A 9,220-nucleotide genomic window follows, 5' to 3' on the forward strand; every position below is an offset into this window, starting at 1 on the left:
TTCTGTAAGAATCAAACCTTTGGTCAGGCCTTAGGGAAAACACAGAAACTTTCACCCATAGTAATTTCCTTCATAGCTTTCCCATTAGAATGTGGTGAGATTCTTTTATGTTCAAGTTTCAGAATTTGTGTAGGTGGGCCAAAGCTCAAAACCTAGAGAAGAAAACAGATGTCCACATATTTCAGCTAGAGAAGATTGTAGAAGTACAATACACATAGCAGGCTTGCATAGTCCTTAAACAATAATAAACATAGAAGCAAACAAGGGACTAGAATTATTCTAATAATTTATTAACTAATAAGGGGGATATTAAAGAAAAATGTGTCAGTTACTACCACAAATACTATGTAGACCTAATGTCACAGAGGGGGAAAATTATACAAAGTTAAAATTTTGTTGTAAAGTTTTCCTTCTGAAAGGTAATGGGGAAATTTACAAATTTACAAACTTTGGAAAATTTCCCTTTAAAAATTCCGTTTAAAGTTTTCTGAATGGGTAAAAAAATTTTTTTCAAAGTAATTTTAAAACTCCCCTTTGATTTCCCCCCTAAAAAAATTTTCTTTTTTAGAGCTTTTCCCAAGGGAGAAGGATAAAAAATTTTTTCCCCTTTTCACCCCGGAATTTTGTTCTGGCCCAAATTTGTGGTCACTTACAAAATTTTTTTCCCTTGGAAACTGTGTTTTCCCCAAAAGGCAACAACAACAAAAACCCGCTTTCCCTTTATTCTCACCCCGGGAAATTTTTTTAAAAATTCCATTCAGTGTTCTTCCCCCCTTACATTTTAAAATTTCAGTGGATTTTTTTTCCCCACAAATCCAAACCACACACCCCCCAACAACCATTTCCCCTTAAAATTTTAGGCAAAGGGGCCCCCGTGTTCCCCAAAAATAATCCAATTTAGTTCCACATTCCCAACCCGGGGTCCATTTAAAAATATTCAGGCCTTTGTTTTCCAAAATTTGAAAAACCAAAAATCCATTAAAATGGGCCCCCTTTTTCCCCAAAATTTTTTGGGGTAATTATTAAATTTGGGGGGGAAAAGGCCAAAAACCGAAAGGGGGCCCAAAAAAACCTTTAACTAAATTTTCCCAAAGGCTTTCCCGAAAAAAAGCTGGCTAAAACGCACCGGATAAACCCCCTTCAATCCCGCAAAATTTAAAAAAAAAGAAAAAATTTAATTAAAAAGGGGGGAACTTGGGCCCCCATTTGAACCCCCCCAAACTTAAAAAAAAAGAGAATTCCGTATTTTGGGAGGGGAGAAAGGTTTCCCCCCTAAAAATTTAGGGGGTTTTCCCCTTTAAAAACTTGGGGAAAACTAAAATTTTTTGTTTTTTTTTTTCTGAAACCCGGAAAAAAATTTACCCTTGTGCCAAATAAAACCAATTTTTTTCAAAAAGGTTTCCCAAATTTTGGGGGAACCCCCCATATTCTATTAAAATATATAATTAATTATTATATATATATAAAATAGGTGTTTGGGGGGGGTTTTGTTTATATGGGGATAATATTTTTTTTTATTTGTTTTTTATTATTTTTAAAAAAAAAAACCCCCCCCAAAAAAAACCCCTAAATTTTAATTTTTTTGAACTTTAAAAAAAAAGGCAGAAGTTTTACCAAATTTTTTTTAAAATAATATAAAATTATAATTTATATATTAATAATATGGGTTTTGTTTTGTGTGGTTGGGAAAAATTGGAAAATAAATAAATATATTTAAAGTGTTTTAATATTTTTAATTACAACAACCACACACACCCAAAAACTAGCTTTTAACACAAACAAATTCCTAACCCGGGGAACCCCAAAAAGGGAAAAAGGGAGAGGTTTTGTTTCTATAAATAGAACCCAAACTGGTCCCTTTGAAATGGTTAAAAAACCCTTCCAACCCCAAAATTTTTGGGAAAAAAACCCTTTTTCTTAAACAGGTCCCCAACCTAAACCAGGGAAAACCCCCAAAAACATCAAACATCCCCCCAAAAAACTTTCAACCATTTTTAAACTTTCCCTTAAAAAAGGGGGGGCCCAAAATGAAATAAATCCCGGCCCCAAAAAAAGCTATTTTGGGGGACCCCCTAAAGGAAAAAAAAAAAAATCCTTAGAATTGGTAATTCACAAAAGGGGGAAAACCCCCCTTTTTGGGCTTCAAGAAACAAACTGGGCCCTTTTGAAAAAATGGTAAAATAGCCCCTAAATAACCCTTTAAAAAAAATTTTAAAAATGGGCACCCTTTTTTAAGGGAAAAAACAAAAAGGTTTGTTTAAAAACTTTCCCCCAAAAACCCGCCCAAAAAATTTTTGGAAAGGGTTCCCAAAAATTTGTAAAATTTTTTAAAAAATTCTAAAATTTCTCCCCCAAGAAATAAACCCAGGCCAAATCCCCAAAAAAAATGCTACTGGGGGTCCCTTGGGGTAAAAAGGTTATCCGAAAAAAAAACCTGTTGAAAAGTTTAAAGGAATTACAAAAGGGGAAAAATCCCTCCCTTTTCCCAAAAGGAAACAGGGGGCAGTCATTTCTGGAAAAGGGCCCCTATGAAATAAATTACACCCTAAGGATAAATTTAAGGCCCTTTAAAAAATTTTTCAGAACCTTTAACAAAAAACCCAAAAAATGAAATTTGTTTTAAAAAGGGGGGTTTATGTCTACCGAATTTGGAAATTTGAACCCAAAATTTTGCAAAAATTTTTTATCTAACCCCCTTTCTTAAAAATTTCCCTTCAATTGGGAATTTAAAAACCCAAAAATTGTATTCTCTTTTTAAAAGCCTAAAAACAGGCTTCCCGTTTCCTTAGTAAACCCGGTTTTCTTTCAGCCAAAAAAACTTATCAGAATTGGACTTGTTTAAAAAACCCCAAGCCCCCAACTTGGGGCCCTAAAAGGTGGGGAAAAACGGGTTTTTGGATTTTAAAGGGGGAAATTTTTACCTTAAAATTAAGCCCCAGGTTTGGGTTAAAATTTAAGAAAAAATAAAAATTTAAAATTTTTAATAAAAAGTTTTTTTGGGCAAACATACCCCAAAACCCAAGCTTTAAAACAGGGCAGGTATCCCACTTGAATTTAAAAATTTTTTTGGGGGACTTTTTATTTTTATTTAGTCAAATTAAATCTTTTTATACAATTTTTCCCGTTAACCTTAAAATTAGTTTTTTTATTGTTAAGGTTTATGAAATTTAAAAGTACAAAAATACAGTTTTCCTTTTTTGAAAGGAAAGGAAAGCCTATTAAAAGCGGCCCCCCCCAAATTTTTAATTTAAACGTAAAAATTAACCTTTCAGCCCAAAAAATTATATAACAGAATGTTCTTGTACTTAAAATTTAAAAAAAACATCTTTTGGGTTTTTGCTTTTCAAGGGTTGGGAACCCAAAATTTAAAAAGGGGTTTGGGAAGGGGTTTTTATTTTAAAAAAAATATTTTTAAATAAAGTTTTTTGGGTTTTTTTAAAGGTTTAGTTTTTTTTGGAAATTAATTTAAACCCGAAAAGGGTCAAATTCTGCCAAAATTTTGGAATATGAGTTAGTTTTTTCGGGTTGAAAAGGGGGCTTTGGTGTTGGGTTTTAGATAAAAGGGCCGGTTTGTTCTAAAAATTCCAGAATTTTTAAAATAATTTTCCTTGTTCCAAAGGGGGGAAAAACCCGTTTCTTCAAAATTATTCAAAAAAAATCAGAATTACAAACTCGCCTTTGGGGGGTTTTAGGCCTTTTTTTGTTATTTTCCCCATTCCCAGAATATTATTTATTTTGTAATGTTGACAACTGTCCCCTTCATTTTTAACCAATTTAAAATTTAAAAGTAAAATTCCTTTAAACTGAACACATGTTTTCAGAAAAACCCCAAAGGAAAAAAAATTTGGGTTTTAAAGGAAAACTAAAATCACAATTTTTAATTAAAATTTTAAAAACCCCCTTCCTTCCAGTCTCATTTCATTTCCCTTTCCCCTCAATTTCCCGTACCAAAACCAGAAAATTATCATTCTTACGCACAAGGTTATAACCTAAAAATCCTTTTTTTTTAATTTGGTCCTTTCCCCCCTTCCCCAATTTAAAAATTAAAGGGGTTTAAAGGGAAAATTTCCTTTTTTTAAAACCAAAGGTAAACATTTTAAATGGAAAAGAATTTTTTTCTTTTTTTAAATTCCCTTTTTATTTTTGTAAAAAATTTTTGCTTTTTAAAAATAAAAAAAGCCCCCCTTTTTTCAAATTTGTGATATTTTAAATTCTGCCAATTTTAAATTTTCACAAAGAAAAATTTCTAAAATTAAATTTTTTAAAATCTTTTTTTGTTTTAACCCAAAATTTTTTTATTTGTTGTTTGTTTAAATTTTAAATAAGTTTTTGTTTTTTTTTGAAAGGGATTTAGCTTTAAATTTTTTAAAATATGGGGTTTTTTTTTGGTCTCCGAAAAGGGGGGTTTTTTCCCTGGTTTCCCTTAACCCAAAAACCGCAAAAAAGTAAATAAATAAATTTTGGGCCCTTTTTTTCAAATTTTTTTTGTACAGGGAAAAATGGTTAATTTCTTGGTTTAAATTGTGATATGTTTCCTTTGTATTTCCTTTGAATATTTATCCCCCCATTTTTCCCTGTTCAATTTTCCTTTAAAAGCAACTTTTCTACCCCCTTTCAGGGCCTTTGTAAATGAACTTTAAAATTTTCCAAAGTTGCCAAAAAAATTTCAAGACATGCTTTTCAGAACCCCCCATAAAATTAGCTGAAAAAACCAAAATTGGGTTAAAATTTGGTTTTCACAATTTTTAAAAATATTTCTTTGTAAAATTTTCCAAACAAATTTCCACCCGGGTGGGATTTTTAAAAACAAAAATTTGAATAAAACCCAAATGTTTCCCGCTCCTGGCCCCTAGCCCAAACTGAAGGGGAAATTTTTGTTCCTAAAAAATTTTTTTAAGGCCCAACTCCTTAAAATTTTTATAACTTTTCTCCCTTCCCTTCCCTATTTCCAAAAACCAACCTTCCTAAAAAATTTTTAAGGGGAAAATCCTGTTTGGGTTTTCCAAAAAATAAACTTTATATTTTCCCCAAAGGGAAAAAGCCCCCATTTAAAAACAATTAAACCTTTTACTTCCCCCCAAAAATTCTTCCTTAAAACCTAAAATTAAATTTTTTTAACTTTCTAAATTTTTACAATTTAAAACCCTTTTCCTTAATTTATTTTTTTCAATTTTCCTTTTTAATTTTTAATATGTAACTTTAATTTTAAATTTCTCAAAACTTTTAAAATTTTTCTAATTTAAATGAGCAAAATACTTTTATTAAATTTTAACCCAAATTTTTATTTTATTCCCCATTTTTTATAAATTTTTTCAACTTAAAATATTTTTTTTTATTTTTAAGGTTTTTTTATATGTATTTCTTATATGTATTTTATATATTATATATTATATATGTTTTATACTCTCTTTATTTATTGTATCATCATTAAAGATATTAGAAATGAATTGAAGTTATGAAGTTACAGGGACTACTAAATTAAATAGTATTATAAGAATTCTATGTATGTATAAATGTTACCTTATTTGAGTTTTAACACATATTTTACAAGGATAGGTTTGGTTTGCCCTTAAATGATTCAAATGAGATGGATTTTAACTAATTAATTAATTAATTTGACTTGATTATACTAATGAACTTCTTTCCTTATGTATATAAGCTGCCTAATTTCAAATGCTACTGTTGAAGTTTGAAAAAGCCCTATGGTGAAAGCGCTTACTGTTTGCTAGCTCAAATAAATATTTCGTTTGGATTATATGCCGTTGTGCGTGGTTACTGGACTGGAAAAGTGGGAACTTTTGTTTCTATTGGGTTGAATAACCTTTCTGTGCTTTTGGAACGCTATTTCTATTGAGTTGAATAACTTTTTTTTGTGTGCCTTTGGAAACGTCAATTCACTGAGGTCATTTCGCTCCAGTTTGTTGTTTTCGTATATTAACACTTGTTTTGAAACCAGGAGCGTTTATCTCTTAGCAGGAGTTTTTTACGTTGTTTTTACTATTTATTAAGTGACACCAACTCCAATGAAATTTGGTTAGTTAAACCGCAAAAAATACATGCTTTTCGTTTTCATAAATTCGAATTTTTCAAACACCTTATACTCCGCCCCTTCCTTCTTTTTATATAATACATGATATTATGTACCATTAAAGATACAACACAACTTAGAACAAATTAACCTTCTAAAATTCTAAAGTTGTGAGTTTCTTGTAAAATTAAATGACGTACAATAAAATAAAATACAATAAAATAACTAAAGCCTTTGTAATACATACATTAATCATCTAAAACCATTAGTATTTTCTTGTCACTCAGTCATGTTGTAAATACTTTACAGTACGATCTCAGCACTTGTAAAGATGTGTTAACACCATTCCGTAAATGCGCTTTGCACTACCTGTGTTTATATATGTGCAAATTTGCTAAAACACCTTCTGTTAAGCGCTTAACTTTATAGTTTTGTGTCCTGAAAATACATATTTCTATCCTATCTGGAACGTATACCTACGTGGTGTTCCATCTGTTGTGTTCATAAAAAACTTTTTAAAGGTTTAAAATGCATGTCACACTAAATAAATGTACATAAAAAAACTCTATTCAAATTTCTATAAAAACATTCTTCAACGCTTTCTTACTCTTAAACGTATATACGCGTAATTTAACTAGAAAATGAAAATATGTAGGTACGTATTTGTACCATACATTACATTATGTTAGTGGACTTATTCATCTAGCTCACCGCATATCATAGTCTTTTAGTGACAGAATTTTGAGTTTTCAATAAAGTACTTCCTAAGTTACTGTCCATAAATGCACTCATGATGTAACGAGTTAAAATAATGTTAACTACAATACTGATTACCGAACACTAATTATAAGAATCTATACCAAGCTTGTATTAACCCACCTTTTTAATTCTACGTAAGTTAAAAGTTTAAAGTTTAAAAATTAAAATTATTAGTTACATTCTACTGTACCTAAGCTCCTAAAATATAAATAGGGAACTTAGTACTCATAAAATTTTGTACTAAAAAGTATATTTATCATAAAAATTATTAAATTACCATTAAATAGTGTCTTGTGTCAATTGTGCTGAAGCTTAAAAATAAAAATAATGTAACCAATGTCAATGGCTTCTATATAAATTCTTTAACCTTAAGATACATAGAATCGAGGACATCTCATTAATGCCTGGATAGGCACATGCATGCATAGTGAGCTACCACATTAGTTCTAATCTTTCTAATAAGAGACTATCTGACCCACCTCTTTCAACTGTTTTTATTGGATCAATGACTCGAAACTTGAAATTATGTCCTAGATGTTCTGTCGTGTGTCTTGCCAATGCATTGTCAAGTTTACTGTGTTTTATACTATATAGGTGTTCATACATTCTTTCTTTAAGTGTTCGTATAGTTTTACCTATATAGAAAGCCTGACACTGTTGGCATTTGGCCAGATATACTATCATTTTGGATTGGCAATTGTACTTACTTCTGATGTTGTATTTAATGTTACAAATACTGAATGTCTGTCCCATGTCTATGTGCTTACAAAAATTGCACATAAAACACTTTGTCATCCCCGGGTTCTTTGTCATTTTGTTGACTTGATGTTCCAAGATCGTTTTCATGTTTCTACCTTTTTTAAAAATTAATTTAGGGAACTCTGTAAGTCTTTTCCTTACATTTGGATCATTTTCCAAAATTTCCCAATTCTTGTAAATGACTTTCCTTAAGTCTTCTGCATTTATACTAAATTGAGTAATGAAACTATAACTAATGTAACTAGACTCTCCTTGATTGTTACTATTTACCAATGCTTCATGGTTTATCTCATTATCTATATTTTCAATAGCGAGGATAGGTTTGTATATTACTCTCTTTCTTTTGATGTTAATTTCATTAGTTAAGTCATAAACTAGATCATATGGGTATCCCCTACTCTGGAACATCTTGTCTAATTTCTGACATTCAATGTGAAAGTCTGTGTCAAGGGTTATCATTCTAGCAGCTCTTACCAGTTGTCCTTTCACCACTGACCTTTTTTGGTAGAATGGATGATAGCTGGTAAAATTTAGTAGGCTGTTAGAATAAGTCTCCTTTCTAAAAATGGTACTCACATAACTGTTATATGCATTATCTGTCCATAGTTCTATGTCCAAAAAGGAAATCCTGTCTTCACTATAATTTGAAGTGAACTTCAAAAGTTGTGTAGTGTTGTTCAAATAATGAATTAATTCTTTAGATGTATTTTCGTCACCTTTGACTATGACAAAATATCATCTAAGAATCTTGTATAGTAGTACAACAATTTTTTAATATGTGTTTGATTCATGATGTATTCATCCTCCCATTGGGCCATAACTAGGTTAGCAAAACTTGCTCCTAGTGGAGAGCCCATTGCAACTCCTATTTTTTGCAGATAGAGGGCATTGTCAAATGTAATGAAGTTGTTAGACAAAACTATATCTAGCAACTCCTCCACTAGGTTAAGCTCGCTACATGTCATACCTAAGTTATTTAATTTTCTAGAGACCCATTCGATCCCTTCTTGATGGGGGATACAAGTATACAGGTCCTTTACATCGATCGTCATAAAATTGAATTCTTCCTTGTATTCTAGTTGGTTGATGTCTTTCACAAAGGACCACGAATCTTTACAAATTTGACTTTCAAACTTTATGTACTTTCTCAATAATGAGTCCACTACTTTAGCACAACTGTAAGTAATACTGTTGCATGCGTCTACTAGTGGTTTCATTGGAGGATTTTCTATATTTTTGTGTATTTTAGGTACACCAAATAATAATGGAATTTTAAGTGCTAACATAGTCATATAATTGTACGTATCTAGATCTATTTTCGCATACATTTTTACATAAAAAACACAAGTTTAGAGGATTACAACTCTCCCATCCATGCCCCCCTCAACTGTCTATAATTTACCACTGTCCATCAAAAATGTTTGATTTTTCTAATAAATCACTGAAGATTATAATTAACTGATGAAATCACATTATAATTTTATACTTCTTACTGTTCTGAAAATACCAGTTGTTATATTTAAAGATAGACCCTGATTTTAGATCTTTTCCCTTATATACCGCTAGCTTTATTCAGAATTGTTGTGCAAAGAAATTGAGAGGCATGTGCTTAGTCTCTTGCTCTCTCTTTCATGCTCTCTTTGTGCGGTATGCTTGCCTGTTTTCACACACTGA

The sequence above is a fragment of the Protopterus annectens genome, chromosome 10.part0 (genome assembly GCF_019279795.1).
Source record: "Protopterus annectens isolate FY-2018-M chromosome 10.part0, PAN1.0, whole genome shotgun sequence".
NCBI classification, from domain to species: domain Eukaryota; kingdom Metazoa; phylum Chordata; order Ceratodontiformes; family Protopteridae; genus Protopterus; species Protopterus annectens.